Source organism: Amblyomma americanum, chromosome 1, assembly GCF_052857255.1.
Source record: "Amblyomma americanum isolate KBUSLIRL-KWMA chromosome 1, ASM5285725v1, whole genome shotgun sequence".
NCBI classification, from domain to species: Eukaryota; Metazoa; Arthropoda; class Arachnida; order Ixodida; family Ixodidae; genus Amblyomma; species Amblyomma americanum.
Window position 1 is genome coordinate 550,120,421 of NC_135497.1, and position 14,142 is coordinate 550,134,562.

At 45.1% G+C, this 14,142-nt stretch overlaps 1 long non-coding RNA gene across 1 annotated transcript; it reads left to right on the top strand.

Annotated features, from left to right (window-relative positions):
* Positions 1 to 6,654: 6,654 nt before the first annotated feature.
* On the top strand, positions 6,655 to 13,488 carry LOC144108248 (uncharacterized). Its single transcript, XR_013309469.1, has 3 exons — positions 6,655 to 6,731; positions 8,791 to 8,920; positions 13,349 to 13,488. It is a non-coding gene; the product is annotated as an uncharacterized LOC144108248 (long non-coding RNA).
* The last annotated feature ends 654 nt before the right edge of the window (positions 13,489 to 14,142 follow it).

The window sequence follows — 14,142 nt, forward strand, 5'->3', positions numbered from 1 at the left end:
TACGTCAACAATAAATGTCTGTTTCACTGAAAGTCTAGTTCAGGCTGTTTGGTCTGAGTTCATCTGGACTGTGCGGCACATAGCACACAAGTTCAAAGACACGTATAGCAATAACTAGTGCTTACAACCAATCTTTCTTCATTCAGCCTTGAACCTTTCAGGAAGCCATCATCATGAGCAAACTGCAATCTTATAACAGAGCAACACCCAATGCCTCAGGAGGCTAAGCATGGCATTTTATCACTACAGTGCCTACAGGATCAGCCGAACACATAGAATTGCTGAACTGAAATGTTCCAATGTAGGATCAGCTCAACACACGCGACCACTGAATTGCAATGTTAATTGCAAGTCTGATACTAGGTGGACCATATTAGAAACCAATTTACCATGCTTCACTTCCTGCTGTATCGGAACGTATAATGTAGTAAAAACAAGATTGCTTATGTGTTGATCGTAATGAGGTCTTCCTGTGAAGTGCCTAATACAGATGATTACGAGCCAGCAATGCTCCTTGGCATATATGTACAATGTACAGCCGCCGCCACAAGTAAATGTAAGGTGGCTGTGTTGAACCGGTTTAGTTCATTTGAATTAAATTTTAATTGTCGACACTTAATGGTGCACTGTGTAATTCGCACAATCACAATTGGGCAGCTTATGTCTGTTTAGGGATACAATAGATGGAGAAAATAATATTTTTTTGGTAACATTGCCCTGGAGTTATTTTTGATTGCACCGGTACCTTCGTTGTATGATTTGTGCCAAACACTTATGATGCCTCAGGAGCTCTCTCACATTACTGTGATGGAAAATGGTGCTCAACAATTCGTTTACGGATTCTCAAGCCATTATGTGTGTCCTGCGGCTGCGGCTGTGGCTGTGCAGATGCCCCCGCTGTTCCAGCAGGAACTGCGGCAAGAGAAGGCTGTGTGATGCTGGAAGGCTGGACATCTGGAGGGATTGGATCCACTAGGTGCAAGCTGAAGTTGAGGAGGGCGGGACACGTTGTTATCACGAGCGCAGAAGTGGAAGTCTTTATCTGGAGTTTCATATCCAGGCATGGAAAGCGCCTTTTCCAAATCCCAAACACCCTCTCTACCCTGTTTCGTGTCCTCTTCTGTGAGGTGTTGTACCTAGAAAAAAAATGTTGGCTAAAATGCTACAGTGCTCAAAGCAGCAGCAATGTTCTACACAGTGCTATTGTATTTAAAGCTTACCTTCTCTCTGCACTGCTTTTAGGGTCCCTAAATGGAGTCATAAGGTACTGGCGACACGCATCCCGATCAAAACGCACGACAGAATTTTTTATCGCGCATCTGTCGCGCGACACAATTTTGTGTCGCAAGACAAGCTGTCTTGTCGTGCCTTGTGTCGTGCGACAAGCTTCGTGTCGTGGGTTCTTTCGCGCGACAAAGTTGTTTGTAGTAGGTTCTGCCGCACGACAGACATCTTTCCTGCATTTTGTCGTGCGAAAAAGGTCCCTGTCGCAGCATTTGTCGCGCGACAGGTTTCTGTCGCAGGTACTGTCGCGCGACAGAGGGAGTCGTGCCGCGCGACAGAGATTGCGTGCCTCAGCAAAGTTGCCTGTCGTGGGTTCAGTCGCGCGACAGACTTCTATAGCGCCTCTTTTCACGCGACAAAAGTACCTGTCGTGCGGCCTGTCGCGCGACACAACAGCTTGTCGTGGGATATGCCGCGCGACAGATACCTGTCGTGGGATGAGTCACGCGACAGATACCTGTCGTGGATTGTGCCGCGCTATAGATACCTATCGTGGGATGTGTCATACGACAGATTCCTGGTGAGGGTAATTGTTTTACTGCAGAATTCTAGAAATACTGTCGTGCGGTTGTGTGACAGCGATAGGATCAAATTGACCAAAGATACTTCAAAGCGCGTTCATTGTGGCGAGTCGCGAAGAGGATTCGAGGTGCTCTGGTCTGTTGGTGACGGGCACCGAGTGAAATGAAGTGCTCATTCACATTGGTGAATCGAGTTTTCAACTCGCTTCCCGCAACCTGGCTCTCTCACCGAACGAGAATTGGCTTAGAGGAGATGCACTGCTCGAGCACTCACCTAATTCCCTTCTTTTCCCACATGACAATGTGACGAAAGTAGTGCAAGCTCAAGAGTATAATGCGGCTTTGAAAGCCCAAAAAGCTGTAATGCACAAGCGACGAAGCCAGTGCTGCCTGCGTATCCGCACGCACTTGCGGTGGCGGCATGTAGCTGCAGCCACGACAGCGCCTGCAGAGGAATCGGTGTGCGCAAGTCGAATGGCGCTACTGAAAGTCAGTGTCCTCTTGGCTTCTGTGACATGTTCAAGCCATGTAACATAATGTACCGCTACTACTACATGCGCAGAAAAGGCCAAGGACACTTCTATGCGTCGCGGAAAAGAATGTCGTTATAATCGTCAACCAGCGAAAATTACTCGCCATAACCATCCGGCTACACAAAGGCAGCATGTGTGTACATGCACGCAGTTCTCTGTATAAATGTTCAAAGCAACCCCGATATCATTTTTCCGCGTTTCAGTTTCAAGACGTCAGCTCTTACTACTTACGTTTGTCAAGGACACGTCTGTCTGCAGGGAAGGTCAAATTGGCCAAGACAGTTACCACACTATATCACATAGCAACAGCGGGCGCGTAGAGCCTCAGTTGTCATAGATACCTTCGATCCGTTTTACATATGCCAGTATAGCGGCTATCGAAGTGGAACCCCGGGGACCTCTATTTGCATCAAATTTGGGGTCCGCCCGTTTGACGCATAACGATTGAAGGGGTGTCATTTGACTTGTCATGTTCCTGAGGATAAAATAAATATTTAGATGAAGCCCAAAATATGTGTGGGATTCGCACCGACGACCTTTCGCCCCCAAACCGTGCATTCCGGGGACTTCCAGACAGCCATAAGGCCTAATCGTTTGTCGCAGAGGGTTCCGGATGCGGTCAAACAATTCGTCTTGTTGTAATGCACACGTTTATAAAATTTGTTAACTGATATATAAGGAGGAAACATACCGGATATAGCGAAGGTGGCTGTAAATCGCAATAGTAGTGCAAAATCTTTGAAGTAGATGACGCTGCTTGTATCTTAGAACGAATGTTCCCGAAAGGAAATGCCCTCAGATGTTTGTATTTTGTCTACTCCACGTTTGCTGAGCACCCCGATCTAAACACTTGAAGCTCTCGTAGCTAACGCTCTTAAGTCCAACGCTGATGCAGTGTTGGCGGAGAATTTTTTTTAGCGGCAGTGACGTGGTGCTTATCATAAAATAGCAGAAAAAAATACTTTACGACGTCGTTCATTGCCTTCACTAAAAATTTCATGACGGTGACACGAAAATGTCGCTAAATATAGACAACAGCGTATGCAGCCGAAGGTGAAATGCGGCGGCCGGCGAGTTTGAACCGATTTGATTCTCGATCGAAATGAGAATAAAGTCTTGGGACTGACGTCAACCGAGCGCTTTAAAGAGTTTCGCCTGCTTTGACACAGTCTAGCTCCTGTGCACCCGCGCTCGGTCCTCTAAACTACTCTGGTCCCAGTGTGACTGTGTGCTATGACAATCTGAGCGAAAAGAAGGATGTCTGGGGGTTTTGATGTGCACCACGGCCATACAGTTGAGCGACATGATAACGTACGGGCGCGGCATGCCAGCCTGAATACCGGCCGCCAGCGTCAGAAAAATGCGACAGTAATGTTTGTTCAAGTCCATACTAAGCCGTCGGATGGAGTATCGTTGGCCAATATCGAGTCGTTGGTAGAAGCGATAACAAAAAATACAAACAAATGTCTCCCCACGGCGCCTTTAATTGCTGCTGCTCAATCACGGCTGTCCTGGCCTCAGCTGGCTCCGCTCCTGAAGGTGTCGCGGAAATCGAGCATATCTTTGTTTTACTATGAGACGAGGTTCACAGTAAAACGATGACGAGAGCAGCACCTCAGCGCTAGCCAGTTTCGAAGTGCACTCAGCTGCTGCATCGATGTGAAACTGGCTAGGCTTAGCTACGACTAGGGCAGCCAGGGGGTAGTGCGTAGTTCATTGCCCGGCGCGCCCGCGGGCGGCGTCGTTCCCGAAAGCTCGCCTCGCTCACTCCGGCCGGCTCACTGATTGGCTCAACAACTTGCAACCTTCACTCGGAAGGCTGGAAAATCGAGAAGCGAGCGGCTGGCGCTGCGACTGAGCGATACTTTATGCGCACGTTTGCAGTACTGGTGAACAACCTTTAACGCCCATATGCTTGGGTTATCGGCTGCGTTGCGGCGAGTCTTAGTTAAGATCGTCCGCGACGCCATTGTCACCATCCGTGACATACCGGCTGAGAACTTCAATTCCAGTACGTGCCGAAACAGCTCGTATTTATCGTAGCGATACGAACTCGAAAACACGGCTGCTTCGATGCGCTAGTGGGCTCTTGCTTGTTAAACTACACGCGATCAGGATGCGGCGTTAGCTAAAGTGAGACGCAAGTATCGACGTAGTTTCGTAACGCAGTTGATATCAAAGCAATCCGCTTGTACTGGTCACCGATTAAACTGTTAAGTTTCATGATCTCCGGTGAGCGTGCCAGTGTCGCGCAAATTAATGCATCGCAGCTACTCTCCATCGTGCCAATTGCGTTCAACTTATCCACGATATTCGCCAGCTTGAGATACGGCTCTTTTTTTCGCTGTTTTTGTCGCAGCTTAGTGATTTTATCTGGCATCAAACGAAATTGCATTCTGTCAACACTGTCGTCTGCTCCGTCGTCTGCTAGGGCATCCGGGTCACTTCAGGGGATCACAGGATCGCAGCTTCTACAAACGACATGCCAGAAAAAGTAACTGAAAGCGCTTTAGTATTCTTAAATAATCTAAAAATAATTTAAAATAAATGCAGTGTCTTTGTTGTGAAGATAATATAAATATTCATGGTTTAAAAAACAAATTTCTTGTCGGTTGCAATTTTTTCACCGACACGAAAGCGCAGCCGTCGGCGCCATTGCAGCGCAACCGACGCGTCGTGTTTTGTATTATTTGACTCTTTGAGGCATTGCTTGAGTACTTGTACGGCGGACACGTGTGAAGAACTCATTAAATCGGAAGGTGAGCAGGAGTGTGTTTTGGAAGCCAACGACCAGGATTTCGGCCTGTCAACATTGGCGAGTTTCAACGGGTAAGCCATGAAGAAAGACAGCGCTGCGACGTCTTGTCATCTGTAAAGGGAACAGACTCCTGCGCCTTTTTACTAAGCCTGGATGAAAAGCATGGCCGGTGAATCCCGCTCTGCGTTTCTTTGCTAATGATCTGTATTCGCACGCGCTATTTGTATGCGGCTATATAGGGACGTGAGTGGAGGCAGTCCGCCTGCGGTTGCCGCAGCTATAATGTGGCGCCAAAAAAGCAGGGCCTATATCCTGCATGGCAAGCGTTATTCTCATTGTCTTTATGTGCATTTAGTACTCGCGTGCCGTGGTAAATAAAAATGGCACCAGATATCACAACAGAGTTACGCTTTCGCGTGCTAGCGCTTCGACACTCGGTGCAAAAGCATGGATTTGCACTGCGTAGAAGACGATGAGCGAGAAGTGCCGCGCGGCGGAGCGCTCGCGCTAGGCCAGCTGCGATCAGACACCGCACTTTTTTGCTCAGGGTTAGTACTCATCGGATTAGTGCTTGTGCCTTATTATGCGTCATACTAAATTCTGAGACAGTGATCGCATGCGAAAAGCTAGTTCATATTCATCGCCTTGTCATTTGTAAACTTGTCTGTGCTTCCCCAGTGGAACAGAATTTGAGGCAGTGTTATGTCAAAGTTAGATCAATCTTGCGTCTCCTGAGATGTAAACGTTGATGCTTCCTCTCCTTCTGAGCACTGCGAGCTGTCGGAGATGCAACTGCACAATTATTTAGGATTTCTACCTTTTTGCTATATCCCTCGCTTTTGCGGCCCGCATTCAAGTCGTTCGCCATTGTCGATGGTTTTTTTGTTACTTATTTTCGCTTTGCTATTTATTCTTGGTTGCGTGCCATCAACTGTGGTGCCGGCGATTCTCCGAGCTCAGAACTCTTCCCAGGCACGGGATCCTAGCCACAGACCTCCCTTCGCCGCACTCACGAGTGTTCTTTGGTATTTTTTTGTTTCTCTTGCCCTTACTTGCATGGCCAGTTGACAAATTTGTGCAGCTTTTAATTGTATGCAGATTTGTTAAATGCGCTAGCAATTTTTCTATGATGCTAAGCTGTGCTGTGAGATATCAAGCTTCTTGCTAGTGAAGGCATGCTTTTTTCCATTCTCTCTTTTCATTTAACCAAGGCAGACTGGTTGCAACTTTCAAATTAATACCTAGACATTGGTGCAAGGCACCATGATAGGAATTAATGAAAACCTGCACATCCTATATTCAAATTGGTGTGCGGCATTTCAGCCAGCTCATCTTTCAGTGTGGTTATAACAGTAATTGTGACTCTTCTCAAAGAATGAATATGGGTGCATTACATAAAATCTGTTCATTTGTTTTGTCGTGGGCTAGCTCATTGGTTTTTTATTTACTTATACTACGTCTAAGTTTAGTTCTTAAAGCAGTAGACGATTTCCTTTCTTGTCATTCATGACATGGCTACAGCCACTGACAGCTGTTGCTCTGGATGTATTTATTTGCAGTTGCCAGCGGCCAGCATCTATTGGGCCATGCGTGCTTCCTGCCTTCGGCTGTGTCATCCCTCCTGATCCGTTCATGGTAGTTATTCTTTTTCAGTGATGCATATCTTAGCTGCCTATTTAGAAAAATATTTTCAATATAGGCTTGCAGCTAGGTTTAGAAATGCATGAAACTCTACATGCACTTCACAGCAATACCTCAGCTTATAATTACCGGAACTGTAGACTTGTACAAAATATAGTCGCTGATGTAGCTGTTGACGCAGCTGCTGTTAACATAAACGTGCTTTGACATTGCACATTTGTTGCCTGGTATGCATACGTGTCCTCGAAAAGGACCTATATGTTCATTTATCCCTTTAAAAACATTGTGCTCTACAATAATGGTTTACCAGTATTTCTGATACAGAGACCAAATTGTCAGTCAGTAATGTAACATTGCACGATGACACCAATTCTTGTATGGCATAGCATCCTTGCAATGCACTGTGCCAGCTGCTGTCAGCACAGATTTATTGCTGGTTTATTTCCATAGCATATGATTATACTGCACAGTTTGTACCTCTACCTTCTTAAAGCTGTATACTTAAAAAATTTAAAATTAGTTGAAGGAAAATTCAAGGAAATGTAACAGTAACTGTCTCATATTTTGGTGGACACTTGAACCGTGATATAAGGGAGGGATGTAGAAGGGAAGTAATGAAGAGCTGATGCCCATGTTAGGTGCCCCTCTTTAGTTAAACATACCTCGCAATTAACACATTTGGTGCAAAACAAACATGGGACTTGCACGCTCACAAGCACCCTCATGTCAGTAAAACAAAGTGCCAATGTTGCCGTACTTTAGAGCTTTGCTCTTAAAAGCGCAGCTGACTGCTGCTCAAAGTTGAGAGCAAAAATATGTCTACTTTTCCTCATGTGCAGTCTGCGGTGCTGGTGCCATTTGCAATGGTGATTGACATTGAGTTGCATGATGCGCAGTCCGTTCCTGGAGTTAGTGATTTTGTCTGTCGTGTGAATGTGCTGTTAAATTTAGTGCATAACAATGTTCTCTAGTTCATTTTAGGTAACTGTGTCCTGTGCCACATGCTACCACCCTTTTTCCTCAAATTTCCTAATCTCATTTAGCCATCTTATTGCCATCCATTCATGCATTCACCTACTCTTGGAATCCTCCCAGTGTTTTAGTGTGGTATTGCTCATATCTTCTCTGCATTACACATGTATTGCACTTCCTCTTTTTTTGATTTAGTCAAGATATCTATGTTCCTGTTTCTTGCGTAAGCATAAGAGGCGACTCAAGTGCACCATCTGGGCTTGTGATGCAATGTGTAGGGCCCTTCGTTTTTGAGTAAAACCTGGTTTCTCCTTACTGTTGCACCAATAATGATTTTTAAATATCCGGTTCAATGCAATTTCTGTGCAAATGTACCTGTAAGAAAGTGTGCTTTGAAGGTGCACAAAGCCCAAGAACTGCTGGAGTGTAGTCGATGTCACATAATTCTTCTGACAGATTTTTTAAACAATTCTGGTTTTTTTATTTCCCTTTTATTGTTTACTGTTTGTCGGTTGCTTATAATTTTTGGATAAACTGAAAACTACATGTGCTGACTGGTATTTCATTCCAATAATTATACCCATTATCATGAAGCTGTGTTGGAAGGTAGGTGTGCATTTAGTATGCGTGCTTTGAATTTCAGTGATTGTTTCTGCAATGCAAAATGGAGGACAGGTCTCTGCTGTGCGAGTTTTTTGCAATGGAGTGAAAGTAGCTGTAGCAGCATTTGCTACTGTGTCACCCAGCCAAAAGTTCTCCCACAGACCACTGAGCTTCTAATATATATGGCTTAAAGCTCGAAGCTCTGGTTGCCCTTTCCGAGGTTTTCTCCATTAACGAGTGCAAGCCCAAGGGCTGAGAGCTAACAAGCAATTGAAACCATAGAGCTATACAAAGTAGTGCTGGGGCCGTGCAGCAAGTCAGTGTGAATTAGGTCGCGATAAACGTGGTTTACTGTAGAAAGCTAGTGTGAAAAAATAGTTGCGCTCACAGAAACCGCTGTTTTTTTCTTAGTCGGTCATTGAAACAAAGCAATGCATGTAAAATTTGATATCTCACTGATCCCTCAATTGTTTTCCAGCTAAAGACCAAGAGCTGCATGGAAGTTGTGCAAGCCACCAAGTTGCGTGTGATTTTTACCAGGGACCTGGAGCAGGCTGGAAAATTAGTGGATGGCCAGTGGTATTCACTCAGTAAGGCAAGCTTTTTCTGTAAGCACAGTTTTTGGCATGGCATTGCTTAGGGATGCATGCACTAATCTGACTACTCTACGCCCGCCCATGCTTCAAGAATAATGAAGTACATGAAAAAAATTGATTGCCAAAAAAAATTGCCGCTTCTGTTATGTTTTTTCAGGAAAGTATTTGCCATTTAAAGGGCTGTGAAAACCTTAAAACTTATTATGTGCTTGTTGTGGCTTTTTTTTTCAAATTTCTCCTTCCACGTCTATGTTGGCCTGACCTTGTAGCTTGTCTGCATGAGATTGGCTGCTACCTACAGTTCGCTTTTTTGTTGCTCCTTTATTGCCTGTCACAATCTTTACTTTGCGTGGCAGTGTCATGCAGTTTGGGAAGTAATCTGATCTTATTTCTGCATTGGCCTGAAGTGCAAGCTTTTGCATGTGGGGCAGGTTTATGGTGTTTTTTTTTGTTTGCTGTAACTGCAATTTGGCCATGAGGGTTAGAGGCTTAGTCCTTTTTTATTTTGATGCAGTGTCATATACTTCAGTGCATAAATTAATGAAGCAAGCACTAATTTTTGTAATAAATGAACATTCATTATAGCTGTGGCCAATATAAGTGCACTTGACTCTAAAATGGCTGTCTTCCGGCATTCAGAATTACATCTTAGAACCAGCCGGAAGACACAAAACAGGAGAAGAGATGAGCACAAGATGAGGCTGGTCTAACAACTGAAATTTTGTTGAAGGAAAGTGGCAAAAGAAGACCTGCAAAGAGATTCAAGCACGCAAAACCCCAAAGCAGTGAGAGGGCAAAAAACAATCGAAAGGCACTGACGTACTAGTAAACCATCTAAAAACTAATTCCTTACAGTGAAGGTTCGCCGATGGTTTAGCCAGGCACTTGTTTTTAGCCTTACTGATGTAGTAAGCCTCAACTATATCAGGACAGATTTATCACTTCCCTAAACCACTGATGTGCCGCAGAAATCAGGCGTGCAAAGAGAAAGGTCGTCCTCCGATTGCATTCACAAGATTGAATGTGCAGTGTCAGGTGAAAATTCGCCTTCCTCTCTATACAGTGAAAGTGCTCTCAGCCAGGCGCACATTCAGATATCTGCTTGTCTGCCCATAGTAGTTTCAGCTACGAGGCAGTGGAACGCAAAAAACCCGTTTACTTTTGCAAGTGGTGAACATTTTTTATCTGCCACTACGCATAGCGGACGATTACCCGTAGTTGTATGAAGCCTAGTTTGAACGAAGAAGCAAAGGGCTCCTACCTTACTTTTAGCGGTCAAGACAACAGCAACATTATACTTTGGTGCAACTTTCTTGGGATGGTGCGAAATGGCGTGGAGGAAAGGTATAGAGCCCGTCTTTTTGTGCTGCTCAACTACGTCAGCATCATGTGAATGGTGTTCCGTTCCCTCGAGAGAGTAAGAACACACTCTGACAGGTGCGCGAGATGGGCAAGTGGGAACCCAGGTGCCATTGGCTTGGAAACCTGCTCCGAGAATGCATTCTAACCACTGTGGTGGCATGACTTCCATAAAGCAGTCGTGATGCATGCGATTGCAACCTGTCCTTCACCAGCCTCGAGTGGTTCAACTCGTAGCTAAGAGCCTTCCTGATCTTGGGCTGTGGCGCCAACATATGTGGTCTTCCGCAAAGCGCAGGTCTAAGTCAAGAAGCTACAAACGCTTATGCTTAGTGAAAATCAGACATAAAAGATAGGCTTTGACCACATGCCTAAAGATTTCTAAAACGTCTTGTGCCAACTTATCTGAGCCCTCCTTGTGCAAAAAAATTAGGTAGCTATCAACATAACGAAATGCTACTATGCCGAGGTCTTCCAAACAGGGCTTTGATGCGGTATCGACTCTGGACAGAAGAATGTCGCGGAGAAACAGTGCAACCTGGGACCCTCTGCATATGCCTGATTTCTGATGTAAATACCGCCTTGCCAACTCACAAAAGTGGAGTTTTGTGGAGTTCTAGTTTCTTGTGGATAGCAACCTGGGCAGGTGCTCTGCAGTGAGCATCGACATAGAGGGCCTGCACTATTCATTGTCACATGATAGACCTCTGAGACATGTACAAACTGCATCAGGGTGAACAATGAACATGCTTTTACAGATGATTGCGTGATTTCGGTTGCTGGCTTCTTGGGGCTGTTGTCCTTTTACTGCAAATCTGCATTTGTCAGTTGGCAGGGTGGTGTTTACACGCAGGTCGTACCTTTGCTCAGCAACATTTTTTTGTCTAAAGTCGATAAGGCATTAGAGCCCTGTTTTAAAGACCTTGGAATAGTAGCATTTCGTTATGTTCATGACTATCTAATTTTTCTGGACATCGAAGGGTCAGATAAGTTGGCACAAGATGTTTTAGGAGTCTTTAAGGCATGCGGTCAAGGCCTGTCTTTTACATCAAAATTTTCTAAGCAGAACCGTTAGCAGTTCCTTGATGCAGACCTGCGCTTTGTGGACGAATATGTTTGTCGGGGCTACAGCTAAAGATCGGGGAAGGCTCTTTTTAGCTACGAGTCGGACCACTCGTTGCTGGGGAAGGATGGTGAAGAGGTGTATTTGTTGCTGGTTAAGGTCAGTAAAGATGGAAACACTTGATGGGTGTGCAATCGTGTGCATGACATCAGCTTTACATAAGTCATGCCATCACTGCTGAGGACGCATTCTTGTAGCAGGTTTCCAAGCATCTGGGTTCCCACTTGCCCATCTCAACAACCTGTCATAGTATGTTTTCACTCGCTCGAGGGTAAGAAGCACATACTCCGATGATGCTGATACACCTTACTTCCACAGTATTTCAGAGTCTCAAGAAAGTCGCGGGAAAGCGTAATGCTGCTGTTGTCTTAACAGCGAAGTGCAAGACAGGAGGCCTTTGCGCCGCCATTAAAAAGGCTTGATAAAACTGGGTACTTGTCCACAATGGACAGTGTCACAAAAAAAGGTTCACCACTTGCAAAAGTAATGGAGTTTATTGCGTTCCACTGCCTTATGGCTGCAACTAATATGGGCAGACAGGCAGATACCTGAATTTGCGCCTGACTGAGCACTTTCACTGTATAGGGGGAAGGCAAATTCTAATCTGGCACTGCGTGCTCAATCTTGTGAATGCAAATCTGAGGATGACCTGTGTCGTTGCATGCCTAATTTCCACGACACATCAGTGGTTTATGGAAGGGATAAATCTGTCGGTAGATAGTTGAGGCTTAGTACATCGGTAAGGCTAAGGACACGTGTGGCTAAGCCATCGGTAAACCTTCACCGTAAGGAATTTGCTTTTTTAGATGATTCATTAGTATGCCAGTGACCTTTGATTGCACTTCGCCCTTTCACTGCTTTAGGTTATTGTGCGCTTGTATCTCTTCGCGGGTCTTCTTTTGCGGCTTTCCTTCAATGATGCCGCCGCGGTGGCTCAGTGGTTATGGCGCTCGGCTGCTGTCCCAAAAGACGCAGGTTCGATCCTGGCCGCGCCAGTCAAATTTTAATGGAGGCGAAATTTTAGAGGCCCGTGTACTGTGCGTTGTCAGTGCACGCTAAAGAACCCCAGGTGGTTGAAATTTCTGGAGCCCTCCACTACGGCATTCCTCATAGCCTGAGTCGCTTTGGGACGTTAAACGCTCACAAATCAAATAATCAAGATCTTTAATTAAATTTTTGTTAGTCCCGCCTCTTGAGCTCATGCCTTCTTGTGTGTTCTAGCTGGTTTTAAGGTGAGTCAGTACCAACTCGGCCAGTCATAAGCCTTGTTCAGTATTACATTTTGAATAAAGTGAGAAGTTTACTAGGCTATGTTGCCGGGGATCGTGTCCGCAGCAGTTGTGGGCAACTCAGAAGAGATAGCGTCATACGATTGGTTGTGTAATTGGCAGAGGATGATGTGAGGATGCTGCTCGAAAAGAAAATTTCATGATCGGATAATTATTTACAGCCAAAAATGTCCAAAAAGTGGCTGGGCCAGAGAAAAAGTGCCGCGAAATTTGAAAACGCTGAAAGTAGGTGGAGCTACAGCGTAGTACCAAGTTTGAAAAACTGGAAGTATGGACAAAGCCAAAGCTTGGCGCCAAGTTTGAAAACTCGAAATGAGCAATCACGTGACCAGTGATAAGTGTCCTGTACTTAACCAGGAGATAGGGAAAAGAATGATAAATTAGAGGCAATTAGGCAATTATTGAGAAGCGAATGTCAATGAACGGGTGATTAGACTGGGCGGGTATTCAGTGAGTCGGCAGGAACGATCCATGGAGGAAAGTTTGAAAACTCGAAATCGTTGCTGGGATGAAATGAGGGTAAAATAAGAGCTAATTGATAACCAATCAAGTCAACGAGAAAACAACCATGGCGCCAAATTTGAAAGGCGACCAGTGTCGAGGTGTCAACGCTTTCACATCTTTTTTGCGCAGGTAGCAGCGATGATCTCTATTTTTTCTTTTTTTCAGCCAAGACAAAAACCATTTTTCTTGGCTCATGGGTGATGTATCTAGGAACCTGCGGCCAGGACAACGCTGGACAGCATGCATCAGCAAGCTCGAAAAAAAATCACGAAACAGTAAATAAATATTGATCATTTTCATTTCAATTCTAGTGGTTTTGTGCACGAATTACTCTGGAATGCACAAAGCTTGTGTTAATTGACAGGTGACCATTAACAAGCTGCGCATTTTTGTGCATTGCCTACTCCAGAACACAAATCCTGTGTTAATTGACAGGTGACACAGTAACGACTGTTACACAGTGTACGAGCACTACACAAGACACACTACAGAAGACAAGGCAAACTACAGAAGACAAGACAGACTACAGAAGTCAAGACAGACTACAAAAGAGGACAGACTGCAGAAGACAGACTATAAAAGACAAGACAGACTACAGAAGACAGGACTACAAAAGACAAGACAGACTACAGAAGACAAGCCAGACTACACAAGACATGCCCAAAATACGACAAGACTACAGACTACAGAAATTTTCTGTCTAAGAATCCTGTAGTGCGTTTTGACTGGGATAGCCTGAGTCTCCAAGCACGATTCCAGGCACGGCACCATTTTCGAACCGGGCTCTTGCATGGCTGTTGTAGAAGATACGACTGTCATGGGCTGAGCCGGGCCAGCTGGCAACGACGTCAAAAAATTGAAGCCGAGGCCCTGTGATTGCCTGTGAAAAAAAGATTCCCTTGTCATCAACCCTTTCAAACTATTGCAAGCCGCTCACAATGCAGGCAATCTACTCCAGT